The sequence below is a fragment of the Rana temporaria genome, chromosome 3, assembly GCF_905171775.1.
Source record: "Rana temporaria chromosome 3, aRanTem1.1, whole genome shotgun sequence".
In the NCBI taxonomy this organism is placed as follows: Eukaryota; Metazoa; Chordata; class Amphibia; order Anura; family Ranidae; genus Rana; species Rana temporaria.
The window spans coordinates 41,697,613-41,723,120 of record NC_053491.1 but is presented as its reverse complement, the minus strand read 5'-3'; the positions used below and the strand labels follow the sequence as shown (position 1 = coordinate 41,723,120).

Sequence of the window (25,508 nt, the reverse complement as noted above, 5' to 3'; positions counted from 1 at the left end):
AATTTTGGTTTCTAGATTTCTAGGTTACTTATAATCAGTAGCAGTCTAGAATTTACACATTCCACAATATAAATAGCAAAGAGAACATTTTTTTTCAATTGTTTTGTGTTGAATCCGTTTTATTAAGTTTCAAGCATTTTTTAAACCATAATGAATAAACATAGGCAAGGAAAAACATATTTCCATTGAGTGTACAAGTATACATTAGGATCAGAAGGACACTAAAAGAACATAAGCATAGTCATGTAGATATCAAGAAATGTAGAAATAAGTGAAATAAACCAAGTAATGGTAAATCAAGTAACCAGTATAGCACTATAAAAACAGTGGTGTAGAAAACAGAACAAACCAAGGCTCAATACTAGGGTTGTCCGAATACCACTTTTTTAAGACCGAGTACAAGTACCGATCCTTTTTTTCAAGTACTCACGATACCGATACTTTATTTTTAAATGTCACGTGACAGTGTTTTTTTTCCGTATTTTTTTTTAATATTATTTACAAATGTATTTATTTTTTAGGTGGGGAGGGGGTGGACGGTGTCTGTGTTTTTATTTTTATTTTTTACAATAATTTTTTTATTATTTATTACAATACTTTTTTTTTTAATCAGCTCTGTTGGGGGGCTTTGCTGAGATATCAGGGGTCTTAACAGACCCCTGATATCTCCCCCTTGAGACAGAGAAAGAGGTCAGAGATTCACCAGTCCCTTTCTCTGCAGCCTCAGCTGCACTGAAAATGAATGGAGAGAAGACAGCGGCTCCTCTCCATTCATAAACTGAGACATTGTAATCACAGGAGAAAGAACGAAGGGGGACAGCAGAACGGAGGGGGACTGGAGGAGGCTGCAGTGACAGTCAGCGGTGATCGTGTGTGGGAGAGTTACAAGCACCGATTACCGCTGTATAGATTTCACTAAAGAAGCGGAAAGCCGCGGGGGAGAAGCTTAAAACTCCCCCACGCACCGATCACCGCTGAATTCCATGTATCGGGTGAAGCATTAGGAGCATTTGCCAGAGTACAAGTACTTGGGAAAATGCTCGGTATCGGTGCCGATACCGATACTAGTATCGTATCGGGACAACCCTACTCCATACATATGGCCCGAGAGTGTGAATCTACCGGTAAAATTACTATAATCTTATAAAAAAAAAAAAAAAAGGTACAGGAGAAGGAGTAGAAAAAAAAAAAAAAAAACGCTTTGCAGGCACTACAACGGTAAAAATAGTGCCTGTAAAGCGACCTGAAACAGCCAATGCTGTCTCTCCAGTGTGAAAGTCCCGAGGGCTTTCACACTGGTGCGGTGCACTAGCAGGACGGTAAAAAAAGTCCTGCTAGCAGCATCTTTGGAGCGGTGTGTATACTGCTCCTGCCCATTGAAATCAATGGGACACCGCGGCTATACCGCTGCAGTGGTTTTAAACCTTTCTCAACCGCTAGCGGGGGTAAAAGCCCCCAGATAGCGGCCGAATAGCAATATTGGCGCTTTACCGCCGACGCACCCACAGCCCCAGTGTGAAAAGGGCCCAATTTACAACATTTTCGGAGAGAAACTAAGGAAACATTTTTTTTTTCCGGTCTCCTTTTATTTATTTTTTTAGCAAAAAAAACAAAAAAAACAATGGCGATTAAATACCACCAAAAGAAAGCTCCATTTGCAAGGATAAAAATGTCATATGGGTACAGTATTGTATGACCGCGCAATTGTCAAGCGTGACAGCTGAAAATTGGCCTGGGCAGGAAGGGGGAAAAAGCGCCCAGAATTGAATCGGTTAAAAAGTGTGATTACAGGTGTACATTCATCTCCATCTTCATCTGTGTAATCATCTTTATAACGTGTTTAAATGTAGTCATACCCACAAGGGAAGGATTTTGTGACTGTTCAGTCATGAGAGGTGTGTGTCATGATTGTTAAAATATCTCTGAGGAAGTGAGGACACATCACAAAAAAAAAATCATCCCACACTCCTTCTATGGAAATTTCATGACGCAAGCAGAAATATAAATCCCTTCTAACCACCTAAAATACGTTCTGATCCATTTTATGCTTAGGTTGCAGAACCTTTTTAGCTGCAAAACAACTACAGTATATTAGATGTCACAGTCAGATGGGGTCACATGTATCAATACCGCTACATTTTAAACGTTAGTTGCTAATCCTTTCACATTCACTATAATGTAATACTGACCGGCTACTTTCGGAAAATCGTGACGCGATGGATGCGACCGTCGGAAGCCTGTCAATCATATAGGAACGCCCAGTGCCGCAGCCCATACCCAGAAGCGGCGGAGAAGATCGCTCTCTAAAACGGTAAGTACTGCTTCTATTTTTAAAAAACTACCCGATTCCCCTAGACAAAATGAGCCTCAATCCAAGGTTAAAAATTAACTTTTCGGGTGAACCTCCACTTTAAAAGGAACCTATTTAGAAAATAAAAAATGAACCTTTACAACCCCTTTAAGTTGAGAACTTTACCTAAAAATAAACAAATGGCAATGATGTGTCGGTACAAAAATGCACTTGCTGAAAAGAATGGGCTCATAGAAGACATGGGGCTTTCTCTAAAACCATTAGCTGATGCTTCGTTCCCTCTTTTTTGCCTGTTCTGTTGGCATATTAGTATCTTTATTTACAGATCCCAATCCAAGTCATGAACATCTGTTTTCCACTTAGTGTTCAATACAATACAAAATTCTTAGGCAGTCCGCCATATCAATCAACATGAAGACCTCTCAAGTTTGTCTCCAATCTGAAAACAGATATCCGTTGCATAAATCAGCAAAAATATGTGCAAGTTGCGGCTGGGTCAAGGTGCACCAATACTGGACCAATGTGTATTGCAATGGGCTGACTTGGAGGTTACCTTGTGCCTTACAGTAACCTCTAGGGAAGGTGGCCATGTGTCCCGTTGTTGTTATCTACAATAAAGCCGGCCGTAGATGGTTTGAATCTTGGCCAGTTCAGCAGGGACCAGCCAAGATTCGATTCATGTATGGGCAGGCTGATTGTACCCAATGATCGACTTGGGTACAACCAGCATGTCGGATTTCTACAATAAGATTATTACCAGTGGCTATAGCCACTAGCAATAATCACTGTGTTCTCCCGGCAGGAACGGCTCCCACCGGGAGAACACAATAGCTCCGCAGGAAGGATTCCACCATCAACATCGACTGTGTTGGTGGGAGAATCAAGCATTTTTCTTTCCTGCAACTGAAAGAAAAATCACATCATCTACAGCCTGCCTAAAGCCCCATACACACGGTCGGACTTTTTGCCAACCAACTTCAAAATCTGCAAGTTTTCTAATTTGTCCGACCGTGTGTACGCTCCATCGGACCAACTTTTTTGGGTTTCCTCCAACAAAAAGTTGGGTCTGCAAACGGACCAACTTTTCGGCAACAAAAGTCCGATGGTGCCTTGTCTGACCGTGTGTACAGCAAGCCAACCAACTTTTGTACAAAGTGCAAATACGCATGCTCAGAACCAATGTTAAAATCAACCAACAATAGCAGAAGTTAACCAAAGGGTGGCGGTAAAGAGCAGAAAAACCACATGATGTTGGGTAATTTTTAGAAAAGTTTGCAGAAAAGTCTGAGCGTGTGTATGCTATGGGTGTGACCGGACAAATCAATTCGGAAAAAAATCCAAGGGAAAGTTTGTTGGATGTCTGACCATGTGTACGAGCCTTAAAGGATCACTAAAGGAATTTTTTTTTTTAGCTAAATAGCTTCCTTTACCTTACTGCAGTACTGGTTTCATGTCCTCATTGTTAGTTTTTGCTTTGAAGTTGCTGTAATTCTGCTGTGATCTCCACACTTCCTGGTTGTCTGGCTCCTTATGAAAAATCTCATGGAAACTTTTCACTGTGGTCCAAGCTGTGTGTCTAAAACTCCTCAGAACCAATCAGATTCATTTTAAAAACAAAACACTGCCCTGGATTTGTTTGTTTTTGTTCTGTGGGTCTCTTTACTTCACATAAACATGAAACCAGTTTAAAAACGAAAGTGAAACTACAGTCACATTATATGATTGAATTTAATCTATTTTTAATCATTTTTAAAAGGAATCAGTTAACTTTTATGTCTCTATACCCTGTAACCAGTCATTTCAGCAAAAACATGTTTTTCCTTTAGTGATCCTTTAAGACTGCAGGGCAACAGAGATGCATTGACATGATCTGCAGCTTACACATAAATGTTTTGCAGCTGAACTATGTTTTGGCTGAAGACCAATCAGATAAGTCTGCTCATGTCTAGCAGGTGGGAGTGCTGAGAATTTTACACTGGACTGATATACATCAGATGTCCCTAGCTTGGAGAAAGACTTCCAGTGGGGTAGAACACGTGTAACAATTAGACAAACACTGCTACAAAATTGTTTATACACAGAAAGTCAGAGATTAAGCTCCATTCACATCTTCCCGTTCTGAATCGCGGGCAGAACTGCCGTGTTCCCGCCCAAGATTCGAAATAGCAGTAAAACGCCGGACGCCCTGTATATTCCCTGTGACTTCCAATCGCGGGGCTGTAAAATTGCACAAACAGAATCGTGGGACACCCGTCGGCCAAAAGAAGCTCTTGCACAGGCGTCCCACGATTCTATCTGCGCGATTTTCCCACAATTGTCGCCCGACAAATCAAGCCGCATTTGGGGTGCCATTGGAAGTCACAGGGAACGTACGGGCGTCTCGAAATTTGCCGCCATTTCAAATCGCAGGTGGAATCGTGGCAATTCTGCCTGCGATTCATAACGTGGAGATGTGAACAGAGCCTAGAAAGTGTTTGTTACTCGAAGAAGAAAAAAAGAAGATCCTGTTAAAGCATGTTACACAGTACAGTGCTTGTGCTGTGGAAGTCGGGCCCCTGAGTCACCTGCAAAACCTGGCTGATTCTGACAGTTTCTGCCCACCGCCCCCCCTGTAAATTGATCATGGTTTATCATGTCTGCTGAGCCCTGACACCGTGGCCAGTTCATGTGCATCCATCATCCACAGCTCTCCTGTCCTTCTCTGTCCTCTCTCCCCCCTCCCTTTCCATCTGCTCCTGTATCATTGTCCCTTCCCTCCTGCTACTAAAATTACTTTTAATGTCCTATATAATCCTGTTTCCTAATGACAGGTGCTCCTGTCTGTTTTATAAAAAAAATGGCGGCTATATCTGATTTTAGAGGGCTGCTCATGTGACCGGCCAGCTTTCTCCTCCTCTCATCCCGACTGATTGGCAGCTGGGGAATCTTGGCCCCGCCCACTTCAGCCGTCAGATGGGGAGAGGAGAGAGCTGGCCAGTTACGTGAGTGACGCTCTGAAATCAGACATAGCCAGCATTTTTTTTTACAACATAGACAGGAGCACCTGTCATTAGGAAAGAAACAGGATTATATGAAGTTGTCACGGTGGGTTAACAACCACATTAAGGCTGGGTTCACACTAGTGCGATGCAAGACAACGCATGTAATTCGCACCTCATTGCTGTGAACATCTCATGCAAGGTCTGTGCGATGCAAATTGAGCCATACAAATTGTATGGCTGAAATTGCATTGCATTCGCACCAAAATGGTGCAGGACCCTTCTTTTGGTCAACACTGGAATTGGATCGCCTTGGCATGTGATCCGATTTCTGTACAATTTCACAGTTCGCACTGCGATTTGATTTGTCATTAAATCACTTCAGCCCCAGAAGATTTGGCTGCTCACTGACCAGGCCATTTCTTGCGATACGGCACTGTGGCGCTTTAACTGACAATTGCGTGGTTATGAGACGCTGTACCCAAACAAAATTTACGTCCTTTTCCCCCCCACAAATAGAGCTTTCTCTTGGTGGCATTTGATCATCTCTGCGGTTTATTTTTTTTGCTATAAACAAAAAAACATAAATTAAATTTTTTTTTATATATATATTTATATATATATATATATATATATATATATATATATATATATATATATATATATATATATATATATATATATATATATATATATATATATATATATATTTTTTTTTTTTACTTTTTGCTATAATAAATGTCCCAATTTTTTCTTAATTTTTTTTTTAAAAAGCATTTTTTTTCCTCAGTTTAGGCCGATATGTATTCTTCTACATATTTTTGGTAATAAAAAAAAAAATCGCAAAAGGGGAAAATTGGTTTGCGCAAAAGTTATACAAAGTAGGGGGAAGATTTATGGCATTTTTATTATTATTTTTTTTTACCAGTAATGACAGTGATCAGCAATTTTTTTTATCGGGACTGACATTGTGGCGGACACTTTAGACATTTTTGGGACCATTGACAATCATACAGCGATCAGTGCTATAAAAATGCACTGATTGAAAGGAGTGGCTGCGGAAGGTGGGGGAGATTATAGAGGCAGAGGAGTGGCTTGCAACATGTAATGACAGATGCGAGTCCATATGGGCGGGCTGGAAGGATCACATTGCCCAACCACTCTCGATCCCGTCCAGCTTAGATGTAGCCTTATTGGTGTTGGCAGAACTCACATTCAAAACATTGGCATTAGCTGACCGCTCCCCGTCCTCTATTGAACAACTGGGCACCACATCTCAGCTGCTTTGAACCTGGTGAGAGGGCCACGACCGTATCCCTGGAGTATGTACAGGAGTTCAGTCGAATGATAGCTCAGGACAATGGAAAAAGTTATTATGCGAGTTTGGGACATTTTTTTTTTTTCTAAAGAGTGGTTCTCTCTGCTCCTCGGTTAGTTTGGAGAGGAGCTGTGTCGACTGGGACCGAAAGTCCGTGACACATCAGAGTTCCCCCGTATTTAATGAAAGCCGGGGTAGCTCTCGGGCCAGTATATAGTGTCCAATACCTATGTTGTGAGTAACGACTCCTGGCACTTTGTTATATTGCCTACATAGATATTATTTTTTACTGTCTTGTTTTCCGTTTTCAATTTTTTTCTGGTCCTTTACTTTTGAATTGTTCACTCATGTTGCGGACTAAAATAAAAATAAAGATTATTCAAATAAAAATGCATGGATTACTGTGTAAATGTCACTGGCAGGAAAGGGGTTAACACTAGGGGACGATCAAGGGGTTAACTGTGTTCCCTCGTGTGTGTTCTAACTGTAGGGGGATGGAATTGACTAGAGGAGATCACAGATCGTTGTTCCTAGCTAGTAGGAACACACAATCTGTCTCTTCTCTCCTTACAGAACAGTAATTTTTGTGTTTACACACACGTCCCTGTTCTGTCTGCAGGTAGTCTGTTGCACCACAGAGAAATACGCCAGCAGACTCCCTGAAGTGGGGACAGGTAACTGCACCCTACCCCCCCCCCCCACCCCGAAAGGTGCCAAAAGGTGCCACCGGAGGGGAGAGAAGACAAACGAGTGGAAATTACATTTCAGGGTGGAACTCCGCTCTAATGCCGCGTACACACGACCATTTTTCATGTCATGGAAAAAAAAAAACGTTTTTCTCAACGTGATTCCTCTCAAGCCTGACTTGCATACCCACGATCGCGATAAAAAATGGTTGAGCAAAGCGCGGTGATGTACAACACATACAACGGCACTATAAAGGGGAAGTTCCATTCGAATGGCGCCACCCTTTTGGGCTGATTATGCCAATTTCCGTCACATAACTTGCTTCTGAGCATGCATGTTTTTTCCCCCGTCGTTAAAGCGTACACACGACTGGTTTTCACGACGAGAAAAACTATGATGTGAAAAACAAGAAAAATAGAGAAGGTTCTAAAATTTTTAATGCCCTTTTTTCTGCATAATGCATAAAATGCAGCATAGTAAAAAATAAATAAATAACTTTCTGGCTTTACAACCACTTTAACTGCATGCCGACCACCCACCGTCCTTTTACGGCGGCAAGTCGGCTCTCCTGCGCGAGAGCCTGTAGTATAACGTCGGCTCTCACGCAGGACACTAGGGACGCGCACCCCCTGTCCGCCCCTGATTCCCATGCGCGTGCCTGCCGGGCACGATCGCCGCCGGGCACACGCAATCGCTCGTTACAGAGCGGGGACCAGGAGCTGTGTGTGTAAACACACAGCTCCCGGTCCTGTCAGGGGGGGAAATGCTGATCCTCTGTTCATACAATGTATGAACAGAAGATCAGTCATTTCCCCTAGTGAGGCCACCCCCCTACAGTTAGAACACACCCAGGGAACATACTTAACCCCTTCCTCGCCCCCTAGTGTTAACCCCTTCACTGCCAGTGGCATTTTTATAGTAATCTAATGCATTTTTATAGCACTGATCGCTATAAAAATGCCAATGGTCCCAAAAATGTGTGAAATGTGTCCGAAGTGTCCGCCATAATGTGGCAGTACCGAAAAAAAAACGCTGATCGCGACGATCAGCGTGTTTTTTTTTACTAGTAAAAAAAAAAAACATTAATAAAAATGCCATAAAAATACCCCCTATTTTGTAAACGCTATAACTTTTGCGCAAACCAATCAATAAACGCTTATTGCGATTTTTTTTTACGAAAAATATGTAGAAGAATACGTATCGGCCTAAACCGAGGAAAACATTTTTTTTTATATATATATATATTTGGGGATATTTATTATAGCAAAAAGTAAAAAATATTATTTTTTTTCAAAATTGTCGCTCTATTTTTGTTTATAGCGCAAAAACTAAAAACCGCAGAGGTGATCAAATACCACCAAAAGAAATCTCTATTTGTGGGGAAAAAAGGACACCACTTTTATTTGGAAGCCACGTCGCACGACCGCGCAATTGTCAGTTAAAGCGACGCAGTGCCGAATCGCAAAAAGTGCTCTGGTCTTTGGGCAGCAATATGGTCAAGTGGTTAAATAATGTATCTAAAAATACATACACAATTACAAAAGCAGGATCCATAATCAGTATTGGCTTATAGCTCCAGGTCAGGCGATTATGTAAAGACTAAAAATAAATTATATAACTGGTGAAATAGATAGGTACTTATCTAAAGATACAACTATCTGTCAAAAACAAATGATCAGCAACAACATGTGCAGTCACAGGAAATAGGTGAGGGTTTGTAACGCACGCATGTCACATGACTTAAATCGTGTTTCAGATTTTATCTCATTGACAAAAGTGGAAACATTTTAGGACTCGGGGTTCATAGATTCCCAGGTATGGAGAATACACCCAGGACTGAAGGAGAGATGATGAAGATACCTTACTTTATGGGTGGACATTTAATATAATTATGTCTCATCCAGCAGAAATCTGTATTTAACCACTTAAGGGTTAAATCTGCCACCGATTTACGGTGGCAGAATGGCACGGCTGGGCACATGGACGTATATATAAGTCCCCTTTAAGAGCCCAGCCATGGGTCGCCACGCGACCTGGTCCGAAGCTCCGTGACCGCGCCCGTAGGACCCGCGGACCCGATCGGTCACAGGAGCTGAAGAACGGGGAGAGGTGTGTGTAAACACATCTTCCCCGTTCTTCACTGTGGCAATGTCAGTGATCGTCTGTTCCCTAAAATAGGGAAATACGATCACTGACGTCACATGGCCAGCCCCGCCCCCAACAGTTAGAAACACACATGGAGGTCACACTTAACCCCTACAGCACCCCCTAGTGGTTAACTTCTAAACTGCAATTGTCATTTTCACAGTAATCAATGCATTTTATAGCACTTTTCGCTGTGAAAATGACAATGGTCCCAAAAATTTGTCAAAATTGCCTGATGTGTCCGCGATAATGTCGCAGTCACGAAAAAAAAAAAAAAATTGTGATCGCCATTAGTAGTAAAAAAAAAAAAAATTGTATTAATAAAAATGCCATAAAACTATCCCCTATTTTGTAAACGCTACAAATTTTGCACAAGCCAATCGATAAACGCTTATTGCGATTTTTTTTTTTTTTACCAAAAATAGGTAGAAGAATACGTATCGGCCTAAACTGAGGAAAAAAAAATGTATCTTTTTTGGGGATAATTTATTATAGCAAAAAGTAAAAAATATTGCTTTTTTTTTTAAATTGTCGCTCTATTTTTGTTTATGACGCAAAAAAATAAAAACCGCAGAGGTGATCAAATACCAAAAGAAAGCTCTATTTGTGGGAAAAAAAGGACGTCAATTTTGTTTGGGAGCCACGTCGCACGACCGCGCAATTGTCAGTTAAAGCGACACAGAGCCAAATCGCAAAAACTGGCCAGGTCCTTTACCTGCATAATGGTCCGGGTCTTAAGTGGTAACCCTGTGTGCGTCCATCTAATTATGAGTGTGACTCGGTCTTAGCACTGAACAGTTACAAAATAATATGGTCTAGTGTTATTTTAAGAAATAACCTTTCTGAAAAAAAAAAAAAAAAAAAAACTATTAAATCTGTACATAAGGATATTAAAAGGATGCCTGTTATCTTATTTCAATGCCAAATTCTAGCTAAGTGGAAAGTTTTCATCAAGAGCAAAATCATACCCAGAATAAAAAGCTGATAAAAAGAAAGAAAAAAAATCATGATTCATATATTAATATTTATTAATATTAATGCTGAATTCTAGGCAGATATACAAAGACAGACACAAAACAAGACAGTTCAAGCAGTTCAAGATGTTAAAGCGGAGTTCCTCCCAAAAAATTTAACTTCCGCTTTTCGGAACCCTCCACCCCTCCGGTGTCACATTTGGCACCTTTCAGGGGGAGGGGGGTGCAGATACCTGTCTAAGAGTCACGCCACTGACCCCCTCGCTGTCTCCTGGGAAACACATAGGTCCCAGGAGAGAGCGGAGACCGGTGAGGGCACGCCGCGCTACTCGCACATGTGCAGTAGGGAACCGGGCAGTGAAGCCACAACGCTTTCAGCTGCTGGCTTTTAAAAAAAAAATAAAAAATAAAAAATTCGGGTGGACCTCCGCTTTAATAAAAGTGTATTATATATGAAAGCAGTGCAAGTAGTACTTAAATATGACCTGGTATCAGCCTCTTAGTCCCCGTACATTAGAGCCGAAGGTGGATGGAATCAGCAGTACAAAAAGCCTACATGCTGACAAGAAGCATGCTGATAGGTAAAGCTGCAGGATTCTGGCCAGAATGAGAATCACAATTTTTTTGCTTAGAATAAAGATCACGATTCTCGCGGCGTAAAATCTTTCACATTATACAAAAAAAAAATTTGGGCTTTACTGGCTAGTGTTTTTTTTTTTTTTTAATTCATTAAAATAATTTTTTCCCCAAAAAATTACATTTAAAAGACCGCCGCGCAAAAACAGTGCGACATAAAATATTGAAACAGCCACCTTTTTATTCTCTAGGCCGCAGGAGTGTCAAACTCAATTTTATCGTGGGCCGTATCAGCATAATGATTGCCCTCAAAAGGGCCGGTTGTATCTGTAAGAACAGATGTCCAGCACATCCCCTCCCCTTACATTAGATGTCACCATCAGAAGTTGAGTCCCCCACTCTCCCTTACATCACAGTGCACCCCCCTTTCCTTATACTGCTGCTGGGAAGAAGCTGGATGCATTGCTTGAAAGCTCGAAACTGCGATCGCGCCATGACTGGCGGCTCCCGCGCGCAGTCACAGCGCTGGAGCTGCGATACCGGAAAGTCACTCCGGAAGAGAAGGCGGCGACGGAGGAGGGCAATGAGGATCGCAGCGGGGGCTTCGATCTCAGGTAAGCAATTCATTGCGGCGATGGGTGATGGAGATGTGGTCGTCTTGGAGGTGTGTTTGGGGTTGTTATGTTGGAATACTGCCCTGCGGCCCAGTCTCTGAAGGGAGGGGATCATGCTCTGCTTCAGTATGTCACAGTACATGTTGGTATTCATGGTTCCCTTAATGAACTGTAGCTCCCCAGTGCCGGCAGCACTCATGCAGCCCCAGACCATGACACTTCCACCACCATGCTTGACTGTAGGCAAGACACACTTGTCTTTGTATTCCTCACCTGGTTGCTGCCACACATGCTTGACACCATCTGAACCAAATACGTTTATCGTGATCTTATCAGACCTCAGGACATGGTTCCAGTAATCCATGTCCTTAGTCTGTCTTCCGCAAACTGTTTGCAGGATTTCTTGTGCATCATCTTTAGAAGAGGCTTCCTTCTGGGACAACAGCCATGCAAACCAAATGTTATGCTTTTGGTCCAAGCACAACCTCTGGATATGACGCTGAGCACGTGCACTCAACTTCTTTGGTCGACTATGGCGAGGCCTGTTCATACAGTGGTTTACTAGGACAGGTTCCACTCAGGTCTTGGCCACCGTTCTGCAGCTCAGTTTCAGGGTCTTGGCAATCTTCTTATAGTATATACCATATTTATCGGGGTAAAGCACGCACCGGCGTATAGCGCGCACCCCAAACCTAGAAGAGAATTTTAAGGAAAAAAAAATTAAAAATGCTTGTCTTGCCCGGTGTCCATCGGTGACCTTGTCCAATCCGGCGTCCATCTGCGGCCTTGGTGGTGTCCTCCCCGCTTCTCCCGCGCTGTCTCTGAGCAACGCTGCCGACATATACCGAGCGCAGTACACTCGGGTACACTCGGCTAGGCTCGCATAAAGGCTAGGAGGCGAGACAGGGCGTGACCGCGAGCGGAGCCGAGCGTACTGCGCTGGGTATATGTCGGCGGCGGTGATCAGACAGTGCGGATCGGCGTACAACGCGCACCCGCGATTTTCCCCTGATTTTAAGGGGAAAAAAGTGCGTGTTATACGCCGGTAAGTATTCTTATATATAGAGCAACAGTTATTTTTTTCAGAGAGTTCTTTGCCATGAGGTGCCATGCTGAGCTTCCAGTGACCAGTATAAAAGTGTAAGAGTGAGCACGATAACACCAAATTTAACACACCTGAGACCTTGTAACACTAACGAGTCACATGACACCGGGGAGGAAAAATGGCTAATTGGGCATTTTCACTTCGAGGTGTACTCACTTTTGTTGCCAGTGGTTTAGACATTATTGGCTGTGTGTTGAGTTATTTTGGAGGGGACAGCAAATTTATAAAAAGTTATAAAAGCTGTACACACTCACTACTTTACATTGTAGCAAAGTGTAATTTATTCAGTGTTGTCACATGAAAAGATATAATAAAATATTTACAAAAATTTGAGGGTGTACTCACTTTTGTGAGATACTGTATATATAGACACACACACACACACACACACACACACACTTTATTTATTTTTTTACATAATTTTCAATTGTCACAGCCAGGCACTGCAATTGACACCATTCTAAAATGATGTTTATGACAGTCTCAAGGTTACACAGTTATGGTGCAGTTACTCAACATCAATCAGGCTTGTAAATTTCAGTTTATTGATGTTAGCATTACACTTAAAATGACAAGTGTTACACACAGATCAGAAATACATTGATGACCACGCACCCACCCAATATTGAGTAGGGTCCCTTTTGCTGCCAAAAACAACCCTGACCTATCAAGGTATGGATGCCACTGGACCTCTGAGGGTATGTGCTGGTACCCGGCACCAAGCAGCAGATTTTAATATGAGGCCTTTTCTGGAGCTTTTTGTTTACACTAGTATTTTTTGCTAGAAAAATAGGATTTTTATATACAGCTTACCTGTAAAATCCTTTTCTTGGAGTACACCACGGGACACAGAGCAGCCATAGTAATTACTATGTGGGTTATACGCCACCTATAGGTGAATGGACACTGGCACACTCAAGACATGAAGTCCCCCTCCCTGTTTAGCCCCTCCCATCCAGGGAGTACCTCAGTTTTTTGTAGCAAAGCAATACATATCCCAATAAGAGGGGAGGGACCTCTGTGTCCTGCGATGTATTACAAGAAAAGGATTTTACAGGTAAGCTGTTATAAAAATCCTATTTTCTTTATCGTACATCACGGGACACAGAGCAGCCATAGTAATTACTATGTGGGATGTCCCAAAGCAATTCCTCTGAGGGGAGGGAGACCCAAATAAATGCAGACCGCTATCAGACGCAAGGATCTATACTGCTGCCTAAAAGCGGCATCCTCATGTCTTCCTACGTCCAACTGATAAAATTTAGTAAATGTATGGACGGACGACCAAGTCTGAGTCATAGAGGCTTGGTGATGCACTGCCCACGAAGCACTCGCTGCTCTAGTAGAGTGCGCTTTAACTTGAAAAGGCGGTAACCTTTCTTTTCAAACCATAAGCCTGAATAATAACCTGACAAATCCATTTTGAAATAGTTGATTTTGACGCTGCCTGCTCTTTCCTGGGGCCATATGGCAGCACAAACAAAACATTAGGTTTTCCGTATCTGAGCTGTCGCTTTCAGATAGGCCTTGACTGCTCTCACTACATCGAGAGAGTGTAACAATTTTTCTTCTGCAGAACGAGGCTCTGGAAAAAAGGAATGCCGGACAATATCTGGATTCAGATGAAAACCTGACACTACCTGTATGCCTACATCATGTACCAGGTATGCGATAAAACACCCGCACTGGGATTAAAATAGTTTTACAGTCCTTTTACTCCTCACTCGCTTCTCATGCACAGTATTCCGAAGCCACAAAAAGCAAGCTATGCTGTAAAACAACATCCTGTTCTATCCTTAAAGTGATTTTACGGGTTTGTTTTTTTTATTTTAAAATAACAAACATGTTATACTTACCTCCACTATGCAGTTAGTTTTGCACAGAGTGGCCCCCGATCCAAGCTGTTCTCGGGTCCCTCGGGGGCTCTCGTGGCTCCTCCCTGCAATAGCTAACCCCCTCTCTGGGAACCTTTATCCCGAGGGGGGTTAGCTTGCGGGCACGCTCCGTCATACACGACAGACTGTCTATGGACGCAGCGTCCATAGACACAGAGTGCATGACACCGTCCCGCCCCCGTGTTGTTGAATGTGATTGACAGCTGCGGGAGCCAATGGCTGCGCTATCAATCTATCCAATCAATGGCCAGACTCCATGGAGTAGAGGATGCCTGGGGGACGTGCATAGTAAATGGGGGGGGGGGGGGGGCCCATCATTGTCAGGTGTTTTTTCACCTTAACCACTTAACCACTTCCATACATGGCACTTACGCACCTTCCCGCCCAAGCCAATTTTCAGCTTTCAGCACTGTCGCACTTTGAATGGCAATTGCGCGGTCATACAACACTGTACCCAAACAAAATTGGCGTCCTTTTTTCCCCACAAATAGAGCTTTCTTTTAGTGGTATTTGATCACCTCTGCAATTTTTTTTTTCGCAACAACTAAAAAATGACTGAAAATTTTGAAAAAAAAAAATTACGTTTTTATTTTTTTCTGTTAATTTTTTTGTAAATAAGTTTTCTCTTTCAATTACGGGCACTGATATGGCGGCACTGATGGGCACAGATGAGGTGGCACTGATTGGCGGCGCTGGTATGCGGCACAGATGGGCACAGATGGGCGGCACAGATGGGCACTCATGGGCGGCACAGATGGGCACTCATGGGCGGCACAGATGGGCACTCATGGGCGGCACTTGTGTGGCACTGATGGATACTTATGGGTGGCACAGATGGGCACTGATAGGTGGGCACTGGGCATGAATGGGCACTGTGGGGTGGCACTGATGGACACTGTGGGGCGGCACTGATGGACACTGTGGGGCGGCACTGATTTACCCATGTTGCCAATCAGTGCCCATTTGTGGGCACTGATTGGCATTTTTTTTGTTTTTTTGCCCTTCCCTGGTCCAGGGTGGGCTTCCCTGGTGGTCCAGTGTGGCGATCCGAGGGGGGGCTGCGCTGATAAACAATCAGCGCAAACCCCCCCTGTCAGGAGAGCCGCCGATCGGCTCTCCTCTACTCGCGTCTCTCCGTGAAAGACTCTTTACCGAGATCGGTGTTGCGGGGTGTCAGACTGACACCCTGCAACAACGATCGCCGCGATGCACGCCCCCGGGGGCGCGCATCGGCTCAGAATCCTGAGGACATCATATGACATCCAGTCAGGATTCTACAACCACTTTGCCGCCGTCAATATGTCATTGACGGGCGGCAAGTGGTTAAGGACCGCCTGACGACGATATACGTTGGCAGAATGGCATCGCTGGGCACAATCACGTACCTGTACGTGGTTGTATAAAGCCCAGCGGTGGGTTGCGTGACTGGGACCGTGGAACTCGTGGACCCGATCGCCGCTAGAGTCCAGCGATCGGTCCCCGGAGCTGAAGAACGGGGAGAGCCGTATGTAAACACGGCTTCACCGTTCTTCACTGTGGTGCTGTCATCAAGTGTGTTCCCTAATATAGGGACGCTCAATCAATGACATCATACCTACAGCCATACCCCCTACAGTTGTAAACACACACACTAGGTGACACATAACCAATCGATAAACGCTTATTGCGATTTTTTTTTACCAAAAATAGGTAGAAGAATACGTATCGGCCTAAACTGGAGGAAAAAAAAAATGTATATATGTTTTTGGGGATATTTAGTATAGCAAAAAGTAAAAAATATTGAATTTTTTTCAAAATTGTCGCTCTATTTTTGTTTATAGCTCAAAAAGTAAAAACCGCAGAGGTGATCAAATACCACCAAAAGAAAGCTCTATTTGTGGGAAAAAAGGACGCCAATATTGTTTGGGAGCCACGTCGCACGTCCAAGCAATTGTCAGTTAAAGTGACGCAGTGCCGAATCGCAAAAAGGGGCCTGGTCTTTTACCTGCATTTTGGTCCGGGTCTTAAGTGGTTAATGCATAGGATAAATTAAGGTGACAAAACACAAACATTTTAATCTTTTGCCGACATCAGCATAATCAACTGTAATTCTGTTCAAACCTTACCAAAACCCTTATAATTGACAATAATTATTAGAGGAAATAGATCATGTGGGTACAGAGTGTACATATGTCGATTGAAATACTGTAAAACTTTGCTGAAACAAAGAAAGTAGCTTCCTTCCTGGAACGTACGACTTACTATGGGTCAGTAAGCAAGGCAAATGGCAATACATGGGAAGCAGGTAAAATGAATGACTTTTGGCAAAACAATGTTTTATTGCTTCCATGGAACTGATAAAAGGTTAGCAATAAAACACTTGCAACATAATTACAAAATAATCTTTAACTGGGAGATAATATTTATTAAACTGTCTCATACCTGTACAAAGTCTCAAACTGAGATGCTAGAACTCAAGACCCAAGAAATCACCTAAAAATGACCAACACTTTGGGGGAGATTTACTAAAACTGGAGAGTACAAAATCTGGTTCAGCTGTGATGGTAGCCAATCGGTGTCCAATGTCAGCTTGTTCAATAAAGCTTTGACAATAAAACCTGGAAGCCAATTGGTTTCTATGCAGAGCTGCACCAGATTTTGCACTCTCCAGTTTTAGCAAGGCCCCTTTCACACTGGGGCGTCAGCGGTAAAGCGCCGATATTATAGCGGCGCTTTACCGTCGTATTTTCGGGGGTATTCGGCCAGTTTTATTTTTTTGTCAAAGCTTAAAAAAACAAGCTGACGTTAGAAGCCAATTGGCTACCATGCACAGCTGCACCATACCATGCACAGCTGCACCAGATTTCACACTCCAGTTTTAGTAAATCAACCCTTTTGTATTTTGACATATGTTACCCCTAAGTGGGTGCCATTTAGTTTGCTAAAGCACTGTGTTTTACAATCCATGCTTTTCATCTCAGCAATGTTGATCTTATTTTTTCAGCCCTTTCTGACTACATACACTTAAAGTGGTTGTAAACTCTCCAAAAAAAAATAAGAAAAAAAACCCCTGCAAGACAAAAGGCATAATGAGCTAGTATGCATCGCATACTAGCTCATTATGAAATACTTGCCTTAGATCGAAGCCGTTGCAGCAGTCCCCCGCACACCGCTATGACCAGCGACAAGTCTCGCAGAGTTATTTCCCGGGCTCCGACGCTGCGATTGCCCGGAGCCGCGAAGACGTCACTCCCGCGCATGCGTGTGGGATTCGTCGACCATGGCACAGCTACTGAAGTACCGGCACGAGCAAGACATTTCTTCAGTGCGCATGTGCCGATGGAGTAGATATTAGTGGTGTACCCCAAGGTTCAGTGTTGGGACCCTTACTTTTTAATACCTTTATAAATGATATTGGGTCTGAGATCAAAAGTAACATTTCTGTCTTTGCAGATGACACCAAGCTATGCAGTGGAATAACGTCCTTACAGGATGTCGCCAATTTACAAGCCGACCTCAATGCTCTGTCTAATTGGGCGACTATGTGGCAGATGAGGTTTAATGTTGATAAATGTAAAGTTATGCACTTGGGGGCTAAGAATATGCATGCATCATACATACTAGGGGGAGTACAACTGGGGGGGGTCTGTAGTGGAGAAGGATCTGGGGGTTTTGGTAGATCATAAGCTCAATAATAACATGCAATGCCAAGCTGAGGTTTCCTAAGCGAACAAAGTCCTTTCTTGTATTAGGAGAGGTATGGACTCCAGGGAGAGATATTTTGCCCCCCTGTACAAATCATTAGTAAGACCTCATCTGGAATATGCAGTTCAGTTTTGGGCACCAGTTCTCAAAAAGGATATCGGGGGAACTGGAGAAAGTGCAGAGAAGGGCAACCAAACTGATAAGAGGCATGGAGGAGCTCAGCTATGAGGAAAGATTGGAGGAACTAAATGTATTCACACTTGAGAAGAGGAGAATAAGGGGGGATATGATCCACATGTACAAATGTATAAGGGGTCCATAAAGTAAACTTGGTGTTGAGTTATTCACTTTACGGTCAACACTGAGGACAAGGGGGGCACTCTGTACGTCTAGAGGAAAAGAGATTTCATCTCTAAATACGGAAAGGTTTCTTCACAGTAAGAGCTGTGAAAATGTGGAATAGACTCCCTGCAGAGGTGGTTCTGGCCAGCTCAGTAGATTGCTTTAAGAAAGGCCTGGATACTTTCCTAAATGTACCGTATTTATTAGGGTATTGCACGCTCCGGCGTATAGCGCGCACCCCTAAAGTGGACCAGCATTCATGTAAAAAAAAAAAAAGATTTTAGTACTTACAGTTTTGGTGTCTTGCGCGGCGTCCATCGGCGGCCTCCTCGGGTCCGTCTGCTGATTCGGTGGTGTCTCCTCGTCGGGTCCGGCGTCCTTCTGCGGTGTACTCCCCGCTCGATCCCCGCGCTGAGTTTGAACTACTGCGCCGGAATATACCGAGCACAGTACACTCGTGTATAGTCGGGCAGGCTCGGCTCCTCTTGAACCCGAGCCTGCCCGACTATACACGAGTGTACTGCGCTCGGTATATGCCGGCGCAGTAGTTAAAACTCGGTGCGGGAAGCGGGTATCGGCGTATATATCACGCACCCACGATTTTGCCCTGAATTTCAGGGCAAAAAAGTGCGTGGTATACGCCGATAAATACGGTACATAATATAACTGGGTACTTATATTTATAGGTAAAGTTGATCCAAGGAAAATACGATTGCCTCTCGGGGGATCAGGAAGGATTTTTTTTCCCTGCTGTAGCAAATTGGATCATGCTCTGCTAGGCTTTTTCACCTTCCCCTGGATCAACTGTGGGTATAGAATTGGGTATATGGGATTGTATGATATTTATTTTTATGGTTGAACTAGATGAACCTATGTCTTTTTTCAACATAACTATGTAACAATGGCGGCACCTGCATCCGATCAGGACGGATCGGCTTCGGGAACACTTCAAACACCTCCTGCCATAGCCGTACTTCCTGTTAGTGGAGAACACACATAAACCCCACTCTTACGTCAGCCATACATGGATTTATTACCTGATTAAGTCAAATGATCGTGATGATACGTGTTGGAATAGACAGGCACCGGAAGTGATGTCTGGCTCGCTGCTAGTTTTGATTTTACTCTATTTATCTGCTTTTATGCGAATACCTATCTTGGCTGCAATCAAATAAATATCTAGGGCCAGATCCACAAAGAACTTACGCCGGCGTATCTATTAATACGCCGCGTAAGTTCTACGATGCCCGGTCGTATCTTTGTTTTGTATCCACAAAACAAGATACGACTGAATGTGGGCTCGATCACACTGACGTACGTCTTAGTACGCCATCGGATCTTAGGTGCATATTTACGCTGGCCGCTAGGTGGCGCTTCCGCTGATTTCCGCGTAGAGTATGCAAATTAGCTAGATACGCCGATCCTCAAACGTACGTCCGCCCGACGCATTTTTTTACATCGTTTACGTAAAGGGTTTTTCCGGCATAACGTTACCCCTGGATCTATGAGGCGTACGCAATGTTAAGTATGGACGTCGGGACAGCGTCGAATTTTCCGTTGTTTACGTAAAACGTTCGCGAATAGGGCTGTGCGTAAATTACACTCACGTCAAACGCATTGACTATTTACGACGTGATTTCGAGCATGCGCACTGGGATACCCCCACGGACGGCGCATGCGCCGTTAAAAAAAAAAAAAGTCATTTATGTGGGGTCAAGATGAATTAACATAAAACACGCCCACATCTTAGTCATTTGAATTGCGCACCCTTACGCCGACACATTTACACTACGCAGCTGTAACTTACGGCGCAAATTCTTTCTGGATACGGAAACTACGCTCTAAGTTACGGCGGCGTAGTGTATCTGAGATACGCTACGCCTGCCTAAAGATAGGCAGATCTTTGTGGATCTGGCCCCTAGTTTTTACATACTTCACTATTGGGGTCCTCCGTTCTCTTTAGATTACTGATGTGTCCATCTGGGAGGATTTCTGCCGCTACAGATTTATATAAGGGAGACATAATCCAATGAGAAGCATCTACCAGGACACCAGGCTCCATAGATATTGCCATCCATAAGATAAACTTGGGGTGATCTACTGTAGGACCCCGGAATTCCGGATTGCCTCTGGCTACATTTTTTTCGCTGTTACCTTACAGCAGGGTAAGGTAAGGAGCCATTGCACCCTGTGGTGTGACTACACTGAAGAAAAAAAATCACCACTTCACATCATCACAAGAACAGAGTGCCAGTTGGAATTCAGCACTTTATTCTCTGCACTGCAATCACCAGCATCTGTTTGAAGATTTATGTTCACTTTGAACTTTTTTTGGCACTAGCACTTTATTTTATTTTGTTTGGAATAGCATCGATTTGGATGCCATCCCTTTGTAAAAAGAAATAAATATTGCGCTTATCTAAAGAAAAAACAAAAAAATTAGCTGCTACACAACAATGTGACAAAAATTGTAAAAGTGATGAATATAAAATGTAGTGCTGGTGATTGTGGAGAGAATCAGTATCTCACCAAGTAAATATAATCACTGGATATGAGACAGTGAAACAAATATAAACAAAACAACCAAAAAATGAATGTGCCGATCAGTGGCGGCCCGTCCATAGGGGCTCCCGGGCGCCGCCCCCCATCCCCCAGTCAGTAAAAAAAAAAAAAAAAAAAAAATGTCCCTTTAAGAAAAAAAAATGCCAAAAAAGGGCCTTATGTGCACTGTGTCCGCGCGCCGGACGCCGGACACAGTGCTGTAGGAGTAGCGCCACGTCTGTGCAATCACGGGATTGCAGACTCGGTGCTACATTGGCACAAAAAATATGCCTTTGTGGCGTTCTCAATCGCGCCACTTGCTTCCGGCGCGATGGAGTGTATTGTTATGGCCGGGCGGGTGCATACACTTTCTGTGTGCACCCGCCCGTCTCTGTGCTCGTTCCGACGTCACTGGAAAAACAGGAAGTGACGTCGGGACTGCTCGAGCTCAGTGCGCCCGACCGAGGAACAGGTAAGCCTGCCTGTCTCTAAGCATCGGCGGCCGCTACACAACACCCCACCCGCTTATACAGCAGCATCTAACCTCCCCCGCGATTTCCACAAAGTGTTATTCGGCCGCCGGCAAACCCCGCACCCCCACCCGCTTATTCAAAGTCTTTTTTTATATCTAATATTCGGCGCCCACCCCCCCCCCCACCCCCTGCTTATTTAAAAAAAAAATTCGGCGGCTGGCATCCAAACTCCACCCCCCCCCCTGCTTAATCCAATTTTTTTTTATATATTTTTTTAAATATTTTTTAATATTTAATATTAAGCAAAAAATATGCCAGGCAACAACCCCCCCACCCCAATCAATGTTTTATTTTAGATTTAATATTAGTTAAATATATTAAGCTTATTAACAGTTTATTTTTTATATTTGATTCAATTTAGCAATAAGTATAAAAAAAGTTTTTTTTTTTTAATAACTGGGGGGGTTGTCTGGTGGGGTAGTGTTACCGGCCGCTATTTGTGCTGTAATGAATTTTTACATAGAAAAGACATGTTGTTAATAAGTGTGTAAATGAATTATAAAAAAAGTTTTTTTCAATAACCGGCTTTTTTTATAATTCATTTACCCACTTATTAACAACATTTATTTTCTATGTAAAAATTACAGCACAAATAGTGGCCGGTAACACTACCCCACCAGACCACCCCCCCCCCCCCCCCCAGTTATTAAAAAAAAAAACTTTTTATACTTAATGTGCAGGGAAAATATCGGCCGTCAACACCACACCACCCCCCGCTTGCAAATTGTCCTGCGACTTGGGACTGGAAAGTTGCAGGATGAGTTGGACCCGATGATTTCCAATGAGAACTGTTCATATCTGTGCAACTTTGAAGTAGTCCCTGCATTACTTTTGTCCCACCTTGATGTGACTTGAGGTCCATAGACCTCCAGAATACATAGGCATTGCTTCAAGTCGCTGCAAAATCGCACCAAAAAATTGTGGCAGAGTCTTGCAACTTTCAGGGTAATGCAGTCTGAAAGTTGCACAATTCTACTGCAATTTTGATGCGACTTAAAGCGGATGTGCCACGGGTGAAAAATATTAAAAGCCAGCAGCTACAAATACTGCAGCTGCTGACTTTTAATATTAGGACACTTACCTGTCCTGGAGTGCAGCGGTGATCGCAGCAGAGCACGAGCGATCGCTCGTCTCTCTGCTGCTCCCCCCTCCATCCACGCTGAGGGAACCAGGAAGTGAAGCGCTGCGGCTTCACTGCCCGGTTCCCTACGGCGCATGCGCGAGTCGCGCTGCGCCCGCCGATTGGCTCACACGCTGTGTGCTGGGAGCCGAGTGTTCCCAGCACACAACGGGCGACAGACGGGAAGTCAGAAAAACCCGTCTTTCGCCCGTAGTGTGGCCGGAAGTGGGTGCAAATACCTGTCTTTAGACAGGTGTCTGCACCCCCCTCCCCCCTGAAAGGTGTCAAATGTGACACCGGAGGGGGGGAGGGTTCCGATCAGCGGGACTCCACTTTAGGGTGGAGAACCGCTTTAAAGCAATGCCTGTGTATTCTGGAGGTCTATGGACCTCAAGTTGCATCAATGTGGGACCAAAGTAATGCAGGGACTACTTTGAAGTCGGACAGATATGAACGGTTCTCATTGGAAATCATGGGGTACGACTTGTCATGCAACATTTAAGTCCCAAGTCGCAGGACAAGTAATTCCTGCAGTCTCTGGTAATCTTGTGCAGTATGTCCGCAGTCTCTGGTAATCTCCTGCAGTATGTCCGCAGTCTCTGGTAATCTTGTGCAGTATGTCCGCAGTCTCTGGTAATCTTGTGCAGTATGTCCGCAGTCTCTGGTAATCTCGTGCAGTATGTCCGCAGTCTCTGGTAATCTCGTGCAGTATGTCCGCAGTCTCTGGTAATCTTTTGCAGTATGTCCGCAGTCTCTGGTAATCTCCTGCAGTATGTCCGCAGTCTCTGGTAATCTCCTGCAGTATGTCCGCAGTCTCTGGTAATCTCCTGCAGTATGTCCGCAGTCTCTGGTAATCTTCTGCAGTATGTCTGCATACTCTGTGCTGTGACGCTGAGCTGTATACTCCTGACATTGAGTGGAAGCAAGTGGAAAACAGGGGACGGAGTGGTGGATTCTATAAGGGGTGTGGCTTATGAGAAGTGGGAGGGACCAAATGTGGAAGGGCGGGGTATTGCGCCCCCCCATCCTAAAACTTCACCAGCCGCCACTGGTGCCGATAAGTCCACATATAAAAAGAAAAATGAAAAACAAATAAAAATGTCCATCAATAAAACATGTGGATTGGTAGTGAAAAAAATAAACATATAGCCACGTAAATCATCATGGGGAAAACATTTCATTCACCTGTATGAGATAGATGGAATACGCTTACCAGAACCAGTGGATCTACCTGTCAGCGACAGTAGATCATGTAGGCATGGGAAATCCCAAAACAGATCGACTTAACTTGTCTGGCGACTGAGTAGTTGGAACCACGAACTTGGCCGTTAGGACCCGACAGTCCTCGACTGAAGACACTGGATGGATGGTGTCCTGGATAGGTGGAACAGACCAGAGCTCTCAGGGTATCCACTCTGCTTCCAACTGGTATTGAGATGATTTGGGATGGAAAGAACCCCTAAAGGAGTTGGTAAAGCACGACGGAAAAGCTCCAAAAACTTACTCCAACAAAACATGAAAGGAGAAAGAAAAAACGGTGCTCCAATGGTGCAGGTCAAATTTGTAACAAAATGTTTTTGTTGGTTTTATTACAATAAAACCTAACAATAAAAGTGATCACAAGTTAAAAATAAAAAAGGAAAGCAATATGGGGACCTGGTCCCCCATATAGCACATGTATTTATAAGAAAAACACTCCAAGCTTAACTGGAAACTGGCCAATCAGACAAGTTTCACAGTGTAGAACTGTGATTGGAGGAAAGCCAACCGTATAGCCTGCTGGGCTCACAGCCTCCAAGCACAAACGCACCCCTCTCCTCCCCTTTTTTTGTCCAGTGCTCATTCAATTGGGTTCCCACTAGGGTTTAGATTGAGTGTTTTCATTGGCCACTTGCTTCTAAGACCCGGCCAATGCGGTATGAGGTGCAACCATGTGGGTGTTCACCACCGCGTATTACCGCCCCCTCCCGCCTTTTTTTAATGTTTTGTTATTGGTTTAATGGAGATTTAATTCCGGGTCCAAGACAGGAGTCATGGCTGACCTGGGAGGGGTCTCGTAATGTTTTATTTTGATTGGTTTGTGCTTGGAGGCTGTGAGCCCAGCAGGCCATACGGTTGGCTCTCCTCCAATCACAGATCAACACTGTGAAACTTGTCCGATTGGCCAGTTTCCAGTCCAGCTTGGAGTGTTTTTCTTAAAAATACATGTGCAATATGGGGGAGCAGGTAGATGCCCCAGTAGAAGTCCTAGTCAGACGAAACGCCAAGGGCTTGGTACGCCACTCCCGAAATTGCTTTCATTTTTTATTGTTAATGTTTTTGTTGGTTTTATTACAATAAAACCTTTACCGACCTTTAGCCACCCACCACTGACGAAATCCAATTGGACGTAACGTACGTACGGACGGACGGACGGGGGAGGAGCTTCTTGCCGTGACGTCACCCACGTCCTTTCACTGCCGCTCGCGGCTGTTTACTGCGGCTCTGTTTTGTTTTTATTGCGATTCACCGCACTGGCTATTTGTCCTCTGGTGGACTTCCACATTTCTGTACTTACCCAGATTGGATTGTGGCTTATGGTGAACTTTTGTGCTTTTGTCCTTTGGAATAAAATACAGTCTACACTAAGATCGTGTTTATTGTTATTCCATATCTGACCGAATCATCTACCACTTTGCTGGATTC

The 25,508-nt window shown here is 43.8% G+C and overlaps 1 protein-coding gene across 3 annotated transcripts in view; it reads right to left on the bottom strand.

Annotated features, from left to right (window-relative positions):
• The window catches only part of LOC120931216 (AP-3 complex subunit sigma-2), a 96,734-nt gene that overhangs the window by 8,098 nt on the left and 63,128 nt on the right, over positions 1-25,508 (bottom strand). The window lies entirely within an intron of this gene.